General features: G+C 42.9%; 1 long non-coding RNA gene across 3 annotated transcripts in view; it reads right to left on the bottom strand.

Annotated features, from left to right (window-relative positions):
* Nucleotides 1-708: 708 nt before the first annotated feature.
* The window catches only part of LOC131278303 (uncharacterized), a 525,485-nt gene continuing 505,161 nt past the window's right edge, over nt 709-21,032 (bottom strand). For 2 of the 3 annotated variants that reach the window (XR_009185632.1, XR_009185633.1), the window contains exons 4-5: nt 1,610-1,755; nt 709-898 (exon numbers count right to left, since the gene is read on the bottom strand). This is a non-coding gene — a long non-coding RNA (uncharacterized lncRNA). Of the gene's footprint in view, nt 902-1,609; nt 1,756-21,032 lie in introns of all 3 variants that reach the window. The other variant, XR_011648714.1, reaches the window with a different exon arrangement.

Genomic DNA, 21,032 nt, shown 5'->3' on the forward strand with positions numbered 1-21,032 from the left:
CCCAGGGCCAAGCACAGAGCCCAGAACAACGGGGGGGCTGGACACATATTTGCAAAGACGCTTACCCCGTGTGAATAGAAAAGGCTGAAAGTGCCTTAGGAGGCTGGGGGAGAGGTCAGCCTGGATGGAGATGGAAGGGGAAGGAGTCCCAGAAATGGCCCCTGAGCTGGCCTGCAAGAATGGGTAGAATTTCAAGCTGACATGAGAGTGTGAAAGGGTAGGGTAGGGGTGGGGGTGGGGGGACGTATTATGGTGACTTTTTTTGGTCCAGGAAAAAGGGCACAGAAGAGGATGAAGCAATTCTTTCAACCTAATGTGTCCCGTTTTTCTGCTATCTTTTTAATAGCATTCGTAGCAGTTTGGGAAAGTTCAATCTGATTTCATTCATCATCATAAATCCAAATGTATTTAAAGCTCACTCATAGGTATGGGTCACGTAATTGAAGATAGAGCCATATGCATTTGAACGTTTTTAATTTAGTCACATATTTTTCAATCCAATCTCAGCTGACTTGAAAAATGTTTTCATTTTCTGATCTAAATTTACTTAAATTGCTCACATTGCTCAATTGAGGCAAGCATAATTTCTCTGCAGTTAGGAAGAATTTTACCCAAACTACCTTCTGGAGAATGTTTAACATTTTGAGATACTAGATCTGTCAGCTTTGACACTACAGTTGGTAGAGAACTTGTAGAGAAGGTGGTTAAATAAAAATGCATTTTTTTTTTTTTTTTTTACAAAATCCTTTAATGGGCTAGGGCAGCTCTATGAAAAGCTGCTTCTTGGCATTCAGAACTCTTAGAGGCCAATACGCTCAGTACGGTGGATGTGTAGTCAGAGTTACCTTCCAAGCATTTCACGCAAGCTCTTGCAGTTCTCAGCGGCGCTCGCTGCTCACTGCTGGATGAAAGGTGGAGGGATGGAAAGAGGCTAGTGTTACGAGCTGTTCTTTTCAAGGCAATTAACCTGTCTCCACCTCCTTCCCAATACATAGCCCCTTTTGATGCAAACCTACCCAGGAGCTGTGCATTTACAAATAAACATTTCTCAATTCAAAGAGCCAGTCTTCGGCTTCAAAAACTGAAAGTGGATCTGGAAGTTATTTGCTTTCTTGTCTCTTTAGGGTAAGGATGCGAAACCTTAGCCTCTGTGGGTTCACGTTTTCAATGGAACCTCTTTCCAAAGATGCACTAGCCAAGCAGAGAGACTGACTTTCTTAAAGCCACTAATGGAAGGTGATCTTTGGAATTAGACTAGGTGACTCCACCAACTGCCCTTGGACCCTAGAATCCTTCAGATGCTTAGAAAATAAGTGCACGCATCTCTGAGCATCGCGGAGCTGCCCGACAGGGTGACTCTCAGAATGAGAGTCCTTCATACAGCCACTGTCTGGGGTGAACCATGCCCCAGGGACAGGTGTGTGTGTGGGGGACAGGGGACACCAGGGCACAAACCTACTTCCTAGACCATTGGGGGCACCTGAAATGCGAGAACAAGTGAGCTGATCAGCTTCACTGCAATCCCTGGCTCATACTCTCTGACATCCCAGGGGTGAATGCAAGGTGCTAAAATAAATTACCAACGCAGAGGATGCTGATGCATACTCACTCAGTAAGGAGAAGTGTGGTCAAGAGTAGCATGGGGCGGCTTGGATTGTCCAAACTCTAATCTTGGAGACATGCCTTTGTAGGGCTGAAAGACTTTGCCTCAAAACCTTTTGAACTCTCCATTTCGTTGGCAGACCCGTTTCAGTTCTGCAATAATGAATAACAGGTATTCATTAGATATTTATAGACCATCTATCATTTTAGGGCATTTTGCTGGGACTTGTGAAGTCTGCAAAGATGTATGACAGAATCCTGTCCTTTGGTTACTTAAAGGGTTTATTTACTCTTCACAGAGGCTGTGTATATGAATGTGTATATACACAAACATATATATGCATGTATTTATATTACCTTTCTAAGTTATAAATATATTGGTAATACAATTTTCATAAAAATGACTAGAATTTTAGAATTTGCATTAGGTAATTTGACAACAACTGATAAAAGGAAAGTCTCAGCCCTGAACATTCCAAGAACCAGAGGAAAATTCTTCCATGGATAAGGAAGAGCTGTGAATAAAGAACTGAGTCTTTTCCAGCTTTGTCATTAACACACAGAGTTACCATGGATAGGATTTTCACCATCAGGCTCAGTTTCCAAGGACAAGAAAATATACATCAAAGGGTGAAGATTTCATTGACTAAGACTGGCCCTTGGCGGGCACTCTGTAAATGTTAGGCCTTCTTTCCTGTTCCTCCAACTTTCCCTTTTTGTTATATTTCATCCTCCTGGGTTAATGTCAAATGAGATTTTACTTATATTGGAGATCTGACTGTGCCTTTTGAAAAATCCTGAGAAAAAACAGATTTTTTTCTGGTCGTATGGCCCTCTGGACATCGTAAAACCCTCCCTCTTCAAATCATATAAAAATGCTGGGTAAAAGCTGCACTGGCAAGAGTAATAGGGAAATCCTATCAGAAACCAAAAAAAAAAAAAAAAAGCTAAGGAAGAGCACAAATGCAGAGAGGTGGTACTGTAGAGGGTGGTGCCCTAAAGCTGTCTGGCTTTAACTTGAGTGATTTTGGGTGAACTGCTTGGTTGGGAGACTCCACATAAAATTAGGAACCTCTATAGGCTTGCAGCCCCACTGAATCAAAGAACCAAAATGTATTTTCCCAAATTGCAGATGGCCAAGAAATTTATTTCTATCAGCATTGATTCTGGAAGAGGGAGAACAAGTCTTCTTTGAGATTTTATTTCCATCTTCCACATAAGTTTAAGGTCCAATTCACAGTCCACATGTGGTCCATCAAGCTGAGGATTTAAGATCTTGGTGTCAGGCTAATGTTGTCCTGTCTTAAGTATGCTAGGGCTGCCATAACAAATTACCACAAGCTGGGAGACTTAAAACAACTGAAATGTATTCTGTCACAGTGGTGGAGGCTAGAAGTCCAAAATCAAGGTGTCAGCAGCTGAAGGCTCTAGAGAAGACTCCATCCCATGCCTCTTCTGGCTCCTAGTGGCTCCTGGCTATTCCTGTATCCATTACCTTGGAGCTGTATCATTCCAGTCTTGCCTGTCATCACATGGCCTTTTTCCACACGTGCCTCTGTGTTTCTCTGTCTGAATCTCCCTCTCCTTTCTCTCAAGAAGGTATCAGTTGTTGGAGATAGGGCCCATTATAAGGCAGTATGACTTCGTCTTAACTCATTACATCTGCAGAGGTCCTACTTCCAAATAAGGTCACATCCTAAGGTTCTGATGCACATAAAATTCCACCCACTACATGGCTCCAGCACTTGGCAGAAGTTCATGAACATCTTCTCTAGAGTAAAGTAAGTACCTTCAACCCAGGCTTCAAAGAATTTCCACAGAAAAAGTTCCAAAATTCTTAAGTTAAAAAAACAAACAAAAAACACAGCCCATAAGCAGACAAAATACCAGGTGTGAGAGCCTGCAGAAACAACACACAGGTGAATAAAAGCAAAAAATAACAGACATGAAAAATGACTATATGAAAAGATAAAATAAGTACATTTACTATGTTTAAAAAGGGTGACTTGAAAGCATGAGAAAGGAAAAAGAGTATGAAAAATGATGAGTCAGATTTGAAAAGGAAACAAATATATCATCCAAAAATAAAATCTATAATTAATACAATTTGAAACTCATTACAGAGGATAAAGGCAAATCAGACACAGCTGAGGAGAGAAATGGTGAAATGCAAGACAGATCTTATTAAATTACATTGTTGTACTGAATAATAAGGAGGTGGAAACAATGAAAGGAAGGTTGAAAACATGAACATAAAGCTAAAAGGTATACCACATATTCAAACAGACTTGTGCAAAGTGATAATAAAGAGAAGAGATGAGACAAAATATTGAAGAGGCGGTAGTTGTACATTCCTTAGAATTGATGAAATATGAAGCTTCAGATTCAGGAATGTCAATGACTCCCAAGAAGAATACAAGAAATCTACCACAGTTTTTATTGCATTGAAACTGATGAACACCAAAGATAAAGGAGACTATCTGAAAAGTAGCCAGTGAGAAAAGACAAAATACCTAAAAGGACCCAGAGTTTGACAGGCAGCTGACCTCTCAAGGGGCAATGGAAGGCAAAGTATAGTTGGTAATGTCTTCAGAGGGTTGAGAGAAAACCTAGAACTGTGTATCCTGCGGAAATGTCTTCCAGCACAATAAAGATCTTGGTAAATGAAGAACAATGAGAAACTCTATTAACAAAATATCCTCACCAATGGAACCTCTCAAAAGGCTCTACTCCAGATGGAAGGAAAATGACCACAGAAAGAATATTGGACAAAGCAGAAGGATTGATGAGAAAATAAAACACAGTTCTCACAAATTAAATGCAAAGAAGAAGCAATAACAGATTAATCCGTTCAGCACAAAACCACTTATATAAAGGATCAAAATGTATCTTGTCTGGGGGCACACACCTAGGAGTAAATCTATGAGGAAATCCAAGGAATGATAAACACCAAATTGTAGAGAGTATGCACCTGCCCAAAGAGAGAAGCAAAGTTTCAATAGTATTTGTCATGCTCTACATTTGGAGCTGATTAGTAAGGTCATGATTTTTATTGTATTATTCTGTATGTATTTTACATAAAATTATATTTAGAGAACGGATGTGGCTTAAGCATTTGGCACCTGCTTCCCACACAGGAGGACTCAGGTTCAGTCCCTGGTGCTTCCTAAAAAACAATATCAACAAAAAAACCAACAACAGGCAAACAAATGAAAAGAAAAACAACACAGGGGAGCTGGTGTGGCTCAGTGGTTGAGTGTTTGCTTCCCATATGTGAGCTACCCAGTTCAATCTCTGGCCCCAGTACCTCAAAAAAAAAAAATTATATTCATACATATTCTTTGGTGTATTTGAAACATTTCATAATATAAATAATTTAAATGTTTTCTCAAAACCCACAGAGGAAATTGCAGATAATAATGAACTTTGAACAAAAAAATACCCAAAACTGCATTAGTCTAATAGGAACTAGTATCAGTTCCTGCAAATGTGGGAAAGATAAGGATGGAAATGCAAAAGAAGAGAACATTGTAAGGAGAAAAAACCCTGTGTGATCAGGCACCTCTTGAAACCAGTAATTAATAGATAATTAGTAGATAAACCAGCAGTTAATAGGTAAATTACATGAGGGAAAATTTACTATTCAATGATATAACCTGTCAGATTATTCCATGAGACCACATGGTCCTGTGATCTTTTGTGTTTCCTTTTTCACAGAGACTTACAGAAAGCTCAAATTCCAGTTTTTTGCACAGCTGCCCCGCTTTTCTCACAATGGTGTCTAGTGTTGTCCCAAGACTCCTCTAAGTGTGGTTGAGGCTGGGATCCATGACAGGGTAGATAGCGAGGGGGTTCTTGATAGTCAAGTTGGAGGCTGGAGAAGTTATAGAGCTAACGGGGATAAGGGTATCAAAGTGAAGGAGGGGTAAAGAGTTCCCTGCACTTCTTCTATCAAAGCACTGCCTGATGTGCACTGTCATGAACTCTCCCCTCCACTTGACTCTAAGCTCTTTGAGACAAGGAACTCATGGCTTTAGCTCTTCACCATGCAGCCGTGGCCTAGCACGGTGGTGCCTGGGACCAGAACGGAGCTCTGTACCTCTCTATCAAATGAATGAATAAATGACACACCGTGGGCCATCTCTGTGCCAGTCCCCCTGCTCAGGGCAGAGAACACATGCTCACGCACGTGCACACACATATCATTCACGAGCAAAAGTTCTGTTACAAGCAAAACCTTCCTGCCACTGTCTGAGAAGTCCAAAGAGAGTATCAAATGAAATATTCTAAATTACTTTTGCACATGCTACCAGGTCATAAGATTATGAGTTCATAAAACATAAGATGTTGAAACTGAATTAGCCACAGAAAGCAGGGTTGGCTGCTGATGGGCAACAGCGCTCGATGCCAGGCAGGACTTCAGGGCAATTGGGAGCTTGCCCCTCTGTACTGTTCCACAGTCTTCTAGGAAAGGTGGGAGTCACTGAGGGGGCAGCGTTCATGAAAATGTTCTCTGTTCGCCCGAGCCATCTCACTTCCCTGGCTCTGTGCCCCCCCCCCCCCCCCCCCCGCTCCCCCCTCCCGCCCCCCGGCTACCTTCCCTGTTTCTGGAGAGAACTCTGACCCAAGTTCTTTTATTCCATGACTTCCCCCAGAGAACTAACCAGAACTCCTTGCTTCGGTGGATATATTCTTGGACCACAGAAGTTGGAGAAAAGTGGCCTGAGAAAACAGCTTTCCCTACCCTTAAAGTTTGAGATCTGCCAGAAGTGGCACTGTGACCCTCTCTCCCTGACAGCAAGCCTTGGATTTGGCCTCAGCAAACTGGGAGGGCCCCATTCACTCATGCAGCTTTTCAGGTGACCCACTCTTGATTCACCATCACCAGGAGAGTTTATCCAACTGCTGGGCACAACAAGGAGTATGGAGAGACGGGTACTCTGATTTTGGAGGATGGGTTGACGCTCTATGCAGGAAGGAATCTGAAAGCTAGCTGAATTACTCATGAAACTGTATGTCCAGCTAAGTTGTGCTTATGAAGTAAAAGAACACCCTACTAGTAAGAGAAGTCCAGGAACAAGGAAACTAATGGGTACTATGACACACTTAAGTTGACTATGAGGATCTCCAGAAAAATCAGTCCTTCTAGTTTTTGAAAAGATGGGGAGTGGGGCCAGGTAGAGCCCCAAACCCTAGAAAAATCTATAGGTCCCAAGGCAGTCCTTCCCTTTTTGCAAACCTGCCTAAACCAGAGACTTTCACAAGCTTTCTTCAAGACTTTGCTTAGTGCTTATTTGCATAAATCAGTTAGTTACGTGGGTTAGAAGGGAAGAATATACAGTGCAATTTGCCTTGCCCAGTCCTTCCTGGACAAACTGTGATGATGGGATCATAGATTCCTAAAATTGGTAGGAGACTAAGAAGAGCAAATTGTTGAGGAGTGAGGAGAGGGATGGGAGTTGGGTTAGGGGTGGGTGGAGGAGAGGACCAGATGGAAGACATCCCACCAAAGTCTGCTCAGTCCTTTCCGATGTGTTGTACTTCACTGAGAGCAAATGCACAGGGACTGGGCAGTTCTCCAACCTCTCCTTAATTCTACTTTTGACAGTGTGACTTTATTATTTGGTTTTAAGTATTATGGATGCCTAGAAAATCAGACACCTTAAAATTAAGGCTAGGTTTTCAAACCAAATATTAGCCATTTTTCATGTATAAGTGCTTCCCAGTAGACAGCACAGTTTTATATCCATCATTGCACTTCTCCTGACCACAAATAGTGTGAAGCATGCAGGGAATTATCCTCACTTTGGAGATGAGGAAAGAGTGTCAGAAAGGTTAAGCAATTTGCCCAGGTCATATAGCTAGTGAGTAAAGGATTCAGGATTAGAATTCAGGGCTTCTTTTTACACTAGCAGTTGTTTGGTTTGGGCATATCTCTCCACCCTGTTCACTACTGTTTACTACTGTTTACTACTTTCCCAGAATACTGTATTAGAAGGTACAGATAATTTGCTCATTGGTAATTTCCCACCAAGTATTTCTCTCCTTCTTTTGGTCATTTTTTAAGAAATTCTGGATTGTAACAAAGAAAATGGGTCTTCTGAGTATTTTTGAATTATAAGGAAATGCTGTAGAAATGAACAGGTTTTGCCACTGTCACTTGTACAGTCAACTCAAATGTCTACTTTCTATAGTATTAAGATGTCAATTAGAGAAGCAAATCAAGTTCTAGGGAGGTAGGCATATTGTCCAAACTAAGACAGAGAAAGACTTGACTCAAATGTTCGCATGAGAGCAGGGCCCAGGTGTCTTCAATCTTCTGGTTCCTTCTTGCAGTGTCAAATAGTCTGTGTCCTTTTGGAAATTAAATGTTTCAAAGGATTGAGGCTTAATTGGGAAAAGAACTTTTGGCCCTAGGGCTATTTGCAAACCTAGGAATGTCACATTCTCACTCTTCCTCTGTCCCCTCCATAAAAAGAGAGCTCTTCTGATTGGAGTAACAAGTTGTCATCTAGGAGAGCCTAAAAGGTAGGGCACACCTGCAAGGGTTAGAGCTGGCTATAGACATTTACACTTCCCACATTATTTGGTTAGTGCCAGTAAGGAAATACTCTTTTAACTGTGATCTGTGTGATCATGCAAAAGTGTTATAAAATGTTGATCCGCTCCCCCCAAAAAATGTTGACACCCTATGTCATACAGGTGTGAAGGAAATGCCCTTGCATACACTCTTGTTTGGTGTGTAAACAAGCAAACATCTTGGAGGAACATTTAGCATTATCTACAAAACCTTAAATGTCTATCCTTTGAGCCAGCAATTCCTCCTTTACAAATTTATCACACAGAAATCCTGCCAGAAGAACAGAGAGATGTCTACTCAATGGTACTGATTTTAGCATTGCTTAAAACAATAAACAATTAGCACCAAATTTAATGTCAGTAGGTGGGCAAAAGCTTAGATAAACAGTGGTGCTGATATGCAGTGAAATACAGTTCAGCTAATAGAAAAAATGCAGTAGAGCGATGTGTGTGGCTATGAAGTTACTTCTGCCACATGGAAAGCGCCAGGAACAGCAAACCACAGGAGAGTATGTATATTGAGTTTCTATTTTTGTAAAATATAAAAATAAATGTATATATATATTTACTTTTAAATAATTGTACATGCATGGATAATGGACTGGAATGAGATAGAATAAGTTTTGGATGATTGTCACCTCTTGGGTGAGGGAATTAGAAGAAATTTTCCTCTTTTGTACACAGTCCAGTGTTTGTAAAGTTTTGCATTGAGCAAATGCTACTTTCTCATAACTTAAAGTAGCAGGTGACAGTTTGAGATTATTTTTGTGAATCCCCAAAAGAGAAAGATTATGTTTTTAAACTATTCTTCTGGGTATGATACCCTTTGATGGTACTAGATTCATCTAAGATGTCCTTGATCAAATTACCTGTTAAGATTAGGGCTCTGAGTCGACACCATCCGTCAGTAAGGTGTGACTCCTGTTGAGTCCTGTGACCCCATCCCCTTGGTGGGTCGATATAAATGGACACTCACTCAAGAAGACATCAGGCTACCCATGAAGAGAGAGAGCTCTGTCAGGTTTGGTCCTGGGGCCCTGGGAAGAGAGATGGGACATTTGCCTGAAAGCTTACAGCTGCCCTTGGGAGAAGACTTGAGCCTGATCTAGGGATCTCCTAGATCCTTTCTCCTTTCTCCTGAGAGAAAGCCCTGTGCCAGGCTCCAGCTGGGATCAGGAAGAAGCGGGGCCCACCTCGCCTCAAGAGCAAGGGGAAGCCCAGGAAGGAGGCACCCCCCAGAGATCAGCGACCACCTTGCCTCAACATGTGGCAACTGACTTTGGTGAGAAAGCGGCCTTGAGTTGGACTCTTTAGGGCCTTGTAACTGTAAGCTTCTACCCCAAGTAAATACCTTTAGAAAAGCCAGCAGATTGCTGGTACGTGCAGCGGCACCTCGCAGGCTGACAATACAGAGCAATGCATTCTTTTAGGAGGGATGAGGGGTTGAAACCCAGGCCTCGTGCAGGCGAAGCACGCACTCAACCATGAGCTGCACCCGCTCTGCAATAGCAGTTCAGTTTTAAGGAAGAAACATCCAACATGTAAGGAGAGCTTGTTCCTTGCTAGGCAGAAGGCTAAATGTTTTCCATGCAAAATTGCATGGGCAACATACAACAGCTTTGTGAGGGAGGAAGGAATAGCACCATCCCCAACTCATGAAAGAGAAAAGTGAGGATCAGAAAGATTCAATACTTTCCCGCAGTCACACAGCTAGGGAGGGCCAAATGGAGACATGGCTCCAGATACGTCAGAGAAGGAGCTCTTGGATCTCTGCAAGATGCCCACATAGCAGGTCTGTGGGGAGCCGTTTCAGGACCTCAAGTAGGGACGAGAAGTTAGGACTAGTCCAGGCCAGGGGAGGGGCTGGGGTCCTTTCCATACCACCCGGCTTTGCTCTGGGTGGCATGTTTTGCGCACAGCTGCTGCTCTGGTGTCTGTCCTAGCCTGAGCCTGCAATGCAGCGACCAAGGAAGAGGGAAATGCCCCCCCCGGGGGCCTATTCTGGGTTTCCCCTTGGGGGGATAAACAATCCTTAACCTGAGAATTGGATTTGGCTCAACCGATAGAATGTCCACCTACCACATGGGAGGTCCACGGTTCAAACCCCGGGCCTCCTTGACACGTGTGGAGTGCTGATGTGCGCAAGGAGTGTCGTACCATGCTGGGGTGGCCCCCGCGTAGGGGAGCCCCACGCGCAAGGAGTGCACCCCGTAAGGAGAGCCGCCCAGCGGGAAAGAAAGTGCAGCCTGCCCAGGAGTGGTGCCGCACACACAGAGAGCTGATGCAGCAAGGGGCAACAATAAGAAACACAGATTCCCGGTGCTACTGACAAGAATACAAGTGGACACCAAAGAAGACACAGCGAATGGACACTGAGAGCAGACAACTAGGGCAGGGGGGTGGGGTGGTTGGGGAGAGGAAGGAAATAAATTAAAAAAAACAATCCTTACAAAGGGTATGGGGAAAGGCAGGAAGAGATGAGAGGTGGAGGCATCTTCGGGACATGGAGCTACCCTGGATGGTGCTTCAGAGGTAATCACCGGACATTGTAAATCCTCACAGGGCCTACATGATGGAATAGAGGAGAGTATGGGCCATGATGTGAACCAATGTATATGAGGTGCAGAGGTGCCCAAAGATGTACTTAACCAAATCCAATGGATGTGTCATGATGATGGGAACGAGTGTTGTTGGGGGGGGGGAGAGGGGGGGTGGGGGGGTGGGGTTGAATGGGACCTCACATATATATTTTTAAGGTAATATTATTACAAAGTCAATAAAAAATAAAAAAATTAAAAAAAAAAAAAAAAAAAAAAAAAAAAAAAACAATCCTTAACCTAAAACACATTAACTTCCACCCAGCTCCCCGGGAAAGCCATCTCAGAAGTGTTCTTTCCTGCATGAATTGGGTCAAAGGTGCTGAGCGGAAAGGAGCGTCCCTCTGGGCGCCAGTGTCCCTTCTCCTGGGAATAGGAGTTTGGCTCATCTGCAAGTGGCCGTGGAGACGTGATTATAGCCTCAGGCCTGGGGTCAAGAGAACGGCCTGGGAACTAACTCAACCCAGAGCCTTCAGCCAGGCCAGGCAGATTTCCTCAGTGCTCAAGAGGCTGTGACTACACCACCCTGCCACCTGACGTTCAGGACAACGGGGAGAAAGCTAAGGACCTTTGGGAAAGTAAAGGGGGGCTTCGAGAGTTCTTATAAAAGCGATTCCGGGGCCTATTCTTTGGTCATATTCATAATCCCGCTAATCTGAGCCTTTTTATTATATCCCAAATTCCCTCTGCCTGGAACACTGTCGTCCACCCAGCTGCCCCTGGACAGTCCCCTTCATCTTTAAGATTCAGGGCAGGTGTGGTTTGCTTCCTCCGGCCTGGTAGGGGCTCATTCTGGTGGTTCCCAGAACCCTGTGCGTGACCCCCACCGTACTCCTCGTTTCACTGAAATTGTTCCTTTTCCTCATCTCGCTCTTCCACTCCCCCATGAGGCATGGAGAGGCACCTGTGCGCCCTCCCCCAGCTCAGAGCTGGCACAGGCAGGGATCGTGACCTGCTGGCACTGAACGCCCTGTTCCCGGATGTAGGGGCAGCCATGTTCCTGGGCCCTGGTTTAGTGTTTGGGTTTCACTGTTGAGAGGAAAGCCTTCAGAGACCCCGGAGAGAGGGGACAGGATCCAGGGTGAGTGACGTCAGAAGTGACAGACCCACTAGGAAGTCACAAACGACCACCTCTCCTGGCAGAATAACTGAGCAAAATCAACCATCTGGAAGACAACTCCCCAAAAGGAGAATCCTCTAGGCAGATGGATTACAGGAAAGGACCCTTGATAGGCCTGCTCACGCCCCCGGGATAGCACCTTTTGCACTACCCAAATGGTACAACCAGATAAGGGGCCCCTCAGAATATCTTCCAGTGGCACTAGCTCAGGTGTTTGCGTTTCTGATTTTATGGAATGTCCTTATCTACTCTATGAGACAGGGATTAGAGTTTCCATTTTAAAGAGGAGGTAAACTGAGGCTTAAAGAGGCCATCTAGCTCATAAGGAGAAATTGGCATTCAAATGCCCTGTGTTGATGCCTGAGCATCTGCTGCCAGCCTCTGCTCTCGTAGGTCTCAGGAAAGCAAACGCTAAGGGACCTCTCCATCCACACTGCAAATGAAACTGATCAGCAGGAGGACAGGCATCCAAAGAAGGCGAATTCAGAGACTTCAGAAAATGGGAGCATTTAACACGAAGGCGACATGTCCTCTGGGACATTCTGCAGAACCAGCTGATGGCAACAGCCAACAGGTGTCTATTTTAGGAGAAGCAGCACCTGCCCTTGAGGGGAACGTGGGAGGAGAGAGGCTGACCCAACAGCACCTGTTCTCCTGCTGGGTCGTGGCCAAAGCCTTGGAGACAGTTGGCAAAGATTACAAGATGGAAGGATGGGCATGCGCCGGCTTCAGGGAACGAGCCTGGGGCAGATAAAAAAGAAAGAACAAAGAATTCTCATTGGGTGTAAAAACTGCAGCAGCAGCAGGAATGCCGACGCCATTAAGTTTGTCAAAGAAACCAGAGAGGAACAGGTTGGGAGACTTTGAACCTAGTAAAACATGAGACAGAAGGAAAAGGAGAAAAAAATATGGAACATTAAACCCCCTATTTTAAAAAGAATCTATGGATAAGTATGTAAGTAAATAGTATTTGTGAGAAATACTGGCCTGTCTTTGAGAAATATGGGAGATTACTGTTTAGTGGTGGGAGGATAATTACAAATATGAGAAGTGTACAGAATCCTTCACTTAAAGAACAAAAGGCTGTTAGGAATTGATTGAATAAATTATGTCAAAGTAATTAGGAAATTCCAAGTCAGGTTTAAACCCAACGTGCACCTTGATGAAACTCTTTCGGAAATATTTATTGAGCACACTCAATGAGGAAGACCTCGTGGTAGGTCCTGGGCCACCGAGATGAGTGGGGCATCAGGCTTCCCTGCAAGCGCTTACACCCTAGTAAGAAGAAGACTGATGTACCAAGGGCAGATGGCGAGTGGGACCTGACTGCAGGCAATAAAGAGGTGCAGTGCCTGCAGAAAAGTAAAACAAAAGAAAACTAATTAAAAGCCAGTGGTCAGTGGTCAAGCACTCCTCCTCCCCCCCACAAAGTCTTTTGTGGATTTCAATCCGGAGTTGACATACTACATACAGCCTGTGGGCTAAAGCCAGCTGGCAGCCTGTTTTTGTAAATAAAGTTTTATTGGAAGGCAGCCACTCCCATTTGTTTACATGTTGTCCATGGCTGCTCTCTTCTGTGCTGCAGCAGCAGAGCTGAGTGGTTGCAACAGAGACCAGATGGCTACAAGGAATAAAATATTTACTATCTGGCCCTTTACAAAAAAAAGTTTGTTGACCACTGGTCTGAGTTATAAACAATCTCTCCAGTTACTGTTGAGGTTTAATAATATGGATGTCCACTTCAACTAGCACATTTTTATTATTTGCCCTTTAATAAACATTGTATTCTACAGGGAAGTTCATTCTAGAACCCCCAGTTATACAGTCTTCCTGAGAACTCAGCTACACACATTTTTTTTTTTTTTTTTTGAGAGAGAGAGAAAGTTCATCACTGACTGGGCACACGTTCTCTCTCCAGGCCTTATAACATTCTTGCATTTAGAGATTAGATTCAAAAGAAATGATAGCAATGTGGTTACAAAGTAGAAATAATTTTTAAAAAGCAACAGAACTTGAGTCACTCTCATTTTTTTGTTCTGTATGTCCCCTTGGGATTTTTGTGTATGTTTAAAACCTAAACTAATGACACTGAGTGGACACGGTGAAGTGCAGTAATTTTGTTTGGTACACACACTATTGAAGTTCCTGCAAGAAATAATCTACAGAATTTAAATAGTATCTTGAAAATGGAAATATTTGGTTTAAAACTGAAGTCTGAATCAAGAAAAAGGATTATTATATGATAATTACTGAAAATAATTTTGTCGTATCAAAGGAGGCTGTCAAATGAACTATACCTCGAGGGGCCCAAGACCCTGAAGTAGAGACGCATCATGAAGGAAGAGCAGGGGTCATGAGAAATGCGCCATTACGATTGTCAAAGTTTCAGAAGAGGACTATCCCTTCCAGTGAGAAAAGCAGCATCTCCTGTTGGGAGAAAACGCCCCCCATCACGTCTATGGGGTGTGAGCAGGTGTATGTTTGCTCGTGCACCACCAGCTGCAGGCTCCCCTCTCCCCGCAACAAATATACGTGGGACTTGGTGGTAGATTCCTAAACTCCAGGACAATCTTGAGCCTTGCACTGTCGAAAGGGAGCTAAAGGCCAGAAGGAAAGACTTTCCAATTGACCTTGCTACCCTTGCTTTCAGTGCCAGGCGCTGGCATGAGCAAGACTGCCACCTTCCCAGTCCGGACTTGGTGGACACAAAAACAGCCTTCCAGGTCAGTCGAGGAGGAGGCCTGCAGCTCTGAGCTAGGAAGGCACAGGCAGCTTCTCAGGTGCTTTCAGGAACTGCAAGTTTGCAATGACATGCCTCTGCCTCGGATCCTGCCATTCCACCTTCATGGACTCAGAGGGATGACGGTGGCAACTTAGAAGGAGGCAGGCACCATTCTACCTTCTCCTTCTGGAATGCGCAGTTTCTCAGAGCATGTGACCTGGGACTCGGGGTGCAAATACAGATCACGGGTCCTGGCCTTGCATGTATGGAATGGACTCTCCAGAGAAGAGGGCCTCAGTTCCGTGTGTGTGACAAGCTCCCTGGGTGACCCTTCTTCACTGAGAAGCTAGAGAAGGCGTGAGACCAAGGCTAAATAAAGCCAGTCAGTTCCAGCCATCCCAGGGGTGCCTCGTCTGTCTATCTCAGGGCGTTTTTATACACCCGAATGATGCATCGCAGTCTGAGACTTTTCTCTTTTGACTGGGTGCTGAAGTCACTAAGAAATATAGTTGACATTTCACAATGTCACATCTTGGGTGACACTTAGGACCCTGATGACTCACAGGGACCCAAATGGCTCACATTTTGGGACCCTGAATGCACATTGACCCATTAAGCTATACTGTGAACTAGGCTCTGCTTAGCCCTTTATACACGGGAGGAAACCAGAGGACCAGGTTGAGTGAGCTGCATGAGGTCCTTACAGCGACAGACGCAGAGCTGGGACGTAAATGCAGTCCTGCTGACTCTGGAAGCTCCACCGCTAAGTGCTAGGCCCGGGGGTCTCCTGACAAACAGAACTGTTCTGAATGGACCCCATGGCAGCCAAGTATATATCAGGGCACGTGGTGCAGCCACGTGACAAAGCACGGCCGCACCATGCAAAGAAAAGAGTCCTGGGCGTGGCTCTGCACTTGGAGGGGGGCAGGTCGACTTTGTGGCTCTGGGCATGAGCCTGTGAGCCTCTGAGAGGACAGTCTCTGTGGTCCTTTCTGCTGCTCAAAGTTTCTATCACAATTGGAAAGTCAAGTTGGAAAATGGTGCTCCAATAATACAAGTAGTAAAGCCAGGCATGACTTTTACTAAAGGTTAGTGTCGTCTCAGGTGAGACTCACCAGATGCACCTGCGGAGCTTATAACACGATCGCTTCATGGAGTCACCGACCCCCCACCCCAGAGTCCCACCCAGAGCACTAGGAGGGTACTTATACATTAGATCACTTTTTTAGATGACCTGGGGTTGGCAACAAATGCCTTCAAATGTACTAGGATTTGAAAACCTTTTTTCTGTATTTTGTTTTTAAGATAAGTTGTAGTGAGCTTTCAGTGGAAAAATTAACTTTCTTTTTCTCTTCCCTTCCTCTCTCTTTCCTCAAACATGTATTGAGCCCATACCATGTGCATGGTGCTAGGGTTGTAAATACAGCCACTGTCCTAATGGAGTCTGGAGTGGTGTGAGCATGTGTGTGTGCGTGTACACATCTTGACAAAACAACTGTGTGTGTACTTCTTTCCCATAGCAACGTCAGCACTAAAGATCACTGGGAAAATCAGACCATTAAATGGATTGGAAGAAGAGGAGTACCTCCCGCCAGGCTCCCCCAGGCTTGCTGTTGGCTCCTTGGCTGACCAGTGAAATCATCCACATACCCTCATGGCTTGTGAGTCACTACGGAGTCATAACTGCGACCCTGACCCATGACAAGGGTGGCCATTTATTCACCCTTTGAAACGTGACCAGGTGGCCCATTAATTCTGCAGCATTAATTCTAAGAGGAAATTAAATTCCAACCAGAGTCATTAATCTTTTTAAAATAGAGCCACAAGAGAACATCGATAATCAGAATGTGATTTTCTGAGTTAGGAAGTGGTCAAGACGTTGGTGTCAGGGTGCCACATCTAAGGTGCTCACAGCACTTTCTGGAAAGATCCATCCAGGTCCAGGCAGTGGCTTTAAGTCTGGAAACCCAATGACCACTTCAAAGGGCCATTGCTTCCTGCCACTGAGTTTGGTCCCTTCCTTTGCAAGGACTAAGGAGAGGACATCTATTGAATCATTACAGCCAATTGTTAATTACTCTCCTGCCCCTGTACTGTTCCAACCAAGGCAGAGGGCCTTGGCAGTACTGCTGCTCAAAGCAGCCTCAATAGTTAGTGGACATTTATTTATACTCTCTTCTTTTCTAACTTGCTCATTCTTCTCTAGTCAGAGGAAGTTGATAATGATAATTGTCAGTAAAGGAATCTAAGTCTTTCTTTATGTTTTAATCTAAATTCAAAACCTCCCCTACTTAGCTTATAGCCTTTAATTCAATTCTCTATTACTTGTCCTCTACGGAAACTGGAGCATTATTCACCCAGATTTTTCTCCCAATTCATCTCTCTTTCTTATTTTCAGTCATTCCAATTCCAGGCTTAAAAGAGAAAATACTCTCCGATTGTCTAAAACTTTTAAGGAAAACTGCTGCCAAGTGTGTAAATGTCTGACTTCGATGTCACTCCTCATTTACAAACAAAAAAGAGAAATGTAAACAAATAGAAAAATCAAAGCAAAATATGGGTATTTATCTTATCATCTCCTAGGTCCAATTAAAGTACTTTCTATTAATAATAAGGGAGAAAGGGCCGATGCTCATTCAATTTTATTATACTTGCTCCTAAGTTTGCAGGAGATAAAACTATTGGTACCATCTGTCACCATGGAAAGAATAAAGGCATGCTAAAGTGAACTTAAAATTAATACATGACTTTTCAGGTCACTATAAGAAGGAATGGATTTTTTGGCCACAACCCAATCTTGATGAATCAAATTTTGATTTGGTTTCACAATCACTCCCTTTGACATGAGCGATTGTGCATTTATCTGTCCTAATCGAATCAGAATCAAGAAGCACTCCACATGTGCAGTGACTGCGACAGATCTTTATTAAAAATATTTTCTCAACTGCCTGACTTATATTTCTCAGGATACAGCAAGAGCATCTTTTAAAATATGTTGCCTTTTTCTCTTGCAAAACAATTACTATTATTTTTCATCAACAACCATCTAGCACGTAGATCATTTCTTTATAATTTCCAATCCAGAGCACATTTACTTCCCCTTATAGCTTATGGCATGGAAAGAATCATGTTTCTCTAAACACAGATTTGAACTTTCTCCTGAAAATCTTACTGGAATGATTCTGTTGAAAAAGTACATTTCCAACATTTCTGTGTACTGTGGGGCAATAACATATTCATCAGTGGAAAGCCTCCATATTCTTGTCTATGGATGTGTCAACACTTCTGCTGATGCCTCTCCACATCTATTAATACAGGTAATGGCAGGCAATAAGGAAAGCAATCTACAGTGCTTACATTCCCTAAGAAATATTTTTTCCCAGGCATTTCAATGTGTTTTGGCTTTTTCTACTTTGATAAAAGTGGCATCAATAGAGGTAGACTGTTAAATATAAATACCAATCTTCCAAATAAATTCACAAATGGTAAATTTAAAGGAAAAATAAAGTGTCTTTATACTTAGTAGAAGCACTGAAATAGAGTAAGTACTAAATATTGGCAAATTACCATCCCAGGAGGCTTTGGAGTTAAGATGCTCAGTTTATGTTGGTGAGAAATATCTTGATGAATGTGACATTTAACTCTCCTATGTCAATGCCAAATTAATTTTGATATTACTTTTATGTTTAATTCAAAACATCAGAAATACCAGCAGTCAAAGTGACTGTTGGTTTAACCACATCTTCTCTAAATTGGCAACGCAAGGCAATGGCCTAAATATAAGCACTGCAATTGTGGTTTTGGTTTCAGAACCATCACAGAGTTGTTAGTTACCATACTTGAGCAGAGGAAAAAACTGCTCAGGGTAGGCAGAGGAATTTTCAAACTGCCACAGCAGGTTAATTTAGACTAACTTGTACCCCAGTCCTAAGAGTCCTACTTGTCTTCTGGAACTATCTGGCTATGCTTGTGCTGGTTTGGGTCAAAAAGAAAGAGCGAAAGAGCATCATCAAAGTATTACTACTAACTATAGTCCATATCATACATTATGTGTATTTTCCCCCAACCCACTCTGTTATTTTTTTGTCCATAAATCATAAAATTACCTAAAGTGTACAATCAATGACATACGAACATTCATCACTTCTATCAATATTAGTGCATTTTAATTACTCCAATAAAGAAAAAAAAAAAAGAAAAGAAAGATGAAGAGATGGGAAGGCCATTTTAAAAATGCAATGCATGAGCAGGGTTTTGAAATGGAAAACATCTTGGCTAGAAACCCAAACCTGGTGGAGGCGTCTTTGGGACATGGAGCTGCCCTGGATGGTGCTTCAGAGGTAATCACCGGACATTGTAAATCCTCACAGGGCCCACTGGATGGAATGGAGGAGAGTATGGGCCATGATGTGAACCATTGTCTATGAGGTGCAGAGGTGCCCAAAGATGTACTTACCAAATCCAATAGATGTGTCATGATGATGGGAACGAGTGTTGTTGGGGGGGGAGAGGGGGGGTGGGGGGGTGGGGTTGAATGGGACCTCACATATATATTTTTAATGTAATATTATTACAAAGTCAATAAAAAAAAAAAAAGTAATCAGAAAAAAAAAAAAAAAGAAACCCAAACCTGGATCTCTGAATTTGGGGTTTCAGTGTATTCCGGCTTACCTATGCAAGTTAAGCACAAAGGTCATTAAATGTACGTTTGGAAACAAGACTTGTGTTTTGTGTCCCACCATAACTATGCCCTCGTGCCATGTTACCTCTTTTGGCCTCTGGTTTTCAAAGACATGAATTAGGCTCCCTGTTTCTAAGATGATTGTGTAGATGAAGGTGACAATGACAGTGTTATTTGCTTTTATTCATTCGTACCACCCAGCTTTTCCATTTCCAAGTCTATATCCAAGAGCAACTCTTGCACATGTGTCCAAGAAGACATATACAAGGATATTCCATGTAAAAAAATTTAAACATGAAAAATATCTAACTTTCTATCAATAGGAGATGGATTATAAACAGGTGTGTGTATGTATGTGGGTATGTGTACCTGTGTGTGCAAGAACACAAACACAGATGCAGTGGAATATAATCCATGCATCAACATGGATATGCTTCAGAACACATATTTTCAAGTGAAAATAGCAAGTTTCATAAGGATACATGTAGGTATAGTACCATTTACTTGGAACTTATATACACACTAACACTTTGATGTACTTGGGATAAACCTATAATAAAGGCATAAAGAAATGCATGGGAATGAGAAATACCAAATTAAGAGAGTGGTTCTTTATAAGGACAAGGAAAAGAATGCTAGTTATAGCCACAAATGACTGGGTAGTATTTAATTTATAATACTTTGTTAAATAGTAAACTAGGAGGGGGATATACTGGAAGCCCTATTGAAGACAAAGAGCATAAATGACAGATGTGGAAGAGAAAGAAAAGTAGAGGACTGTCAGCATGCTTGCTGGGGGTAGCACTCAATGCAAGAAGCAGATCAAGGTGAAGGCATGGGAAGAAAGTCAAAGGAGCTGCACTGGTGGGCGACTACCTGTGAATGAAGATGGATTGGGTATTAGTGGAGTAGGAGTGGTGGTGATGGTGTGCACGTAGGTAGAAGAGAAAACTGCTTCAACCATCAAAGTTGTCATGGAAGTTGGAGATCGTGTGGGAGAGGGTCCTTAGGGGCTAGCCAGGTGGCAGGGGCATTGGGTACGGGGAGTAGAGTAAGGTTCATGGACCCCTGGGAAACAAAGAGAAGGCAGGCCCCTCTTTCTCTCATCCACCAATAATCTTAACTTTACAGATAGAAGCACTGGATAATAAAGGTACAAAGAACTGGTGCTAAGAATAAGTAAGTACAGGAAATTGAGAGCTATACAATGAGAACCACTGTAAGACAGCCAATCTGATGTCGTCAGGACCTAATTTTCCTATCCATTAGCAATTGAATTTCACGTGTTTGACATGACAGTTTAGCTTTAGGGTAGACTCAGCTCAGCTTCCATAAGAATGAACTAGGATGGTGAAAATTGATGAAAATGGAAACATATGCTGTTCTTATAAATATTCCAACATAACAATTATAGATCAATAACTGATTGGGAGAAAACTTCTTTAGATGGTCATCTTGTAATGTGAAAATGAAAATTAACTGAACTTTCAGGTTTGTTTATCAAAGAAATAAGACCTCATTGACAACCAGCGGAGACTTCAGGAAGTATCAGCCACGGTTCCTTAAAGCAAGACAAGTCGTTTCCATATTGCAAATGTATAAAGCAACACCAGAATCCAAACCGTTTGAAAGAAAGAGCATGTGAGGATTGCTTTACAAAATAATTGTGACCTTTGTCCTCAGACTTGCCAGTGGGCTATGACTGTAACTGCTTCTTGGCTAAAATGAAGT

Source organism: Dasypus novemcinctus, chromosome 4 (assembly GCF_030445035.2).
Source record: "Dasypus novemcinctus isolate mDasNov1 chromosome 4, mDasNov1.1.hap2, whole genome shotgun sequence".
Lineage (NCBI taxonomy): Eukaryota > Metazoa > Chordata > Mammalia > Cingulata > Dasypodidae > Dasypus > Dasypus novemcinctus.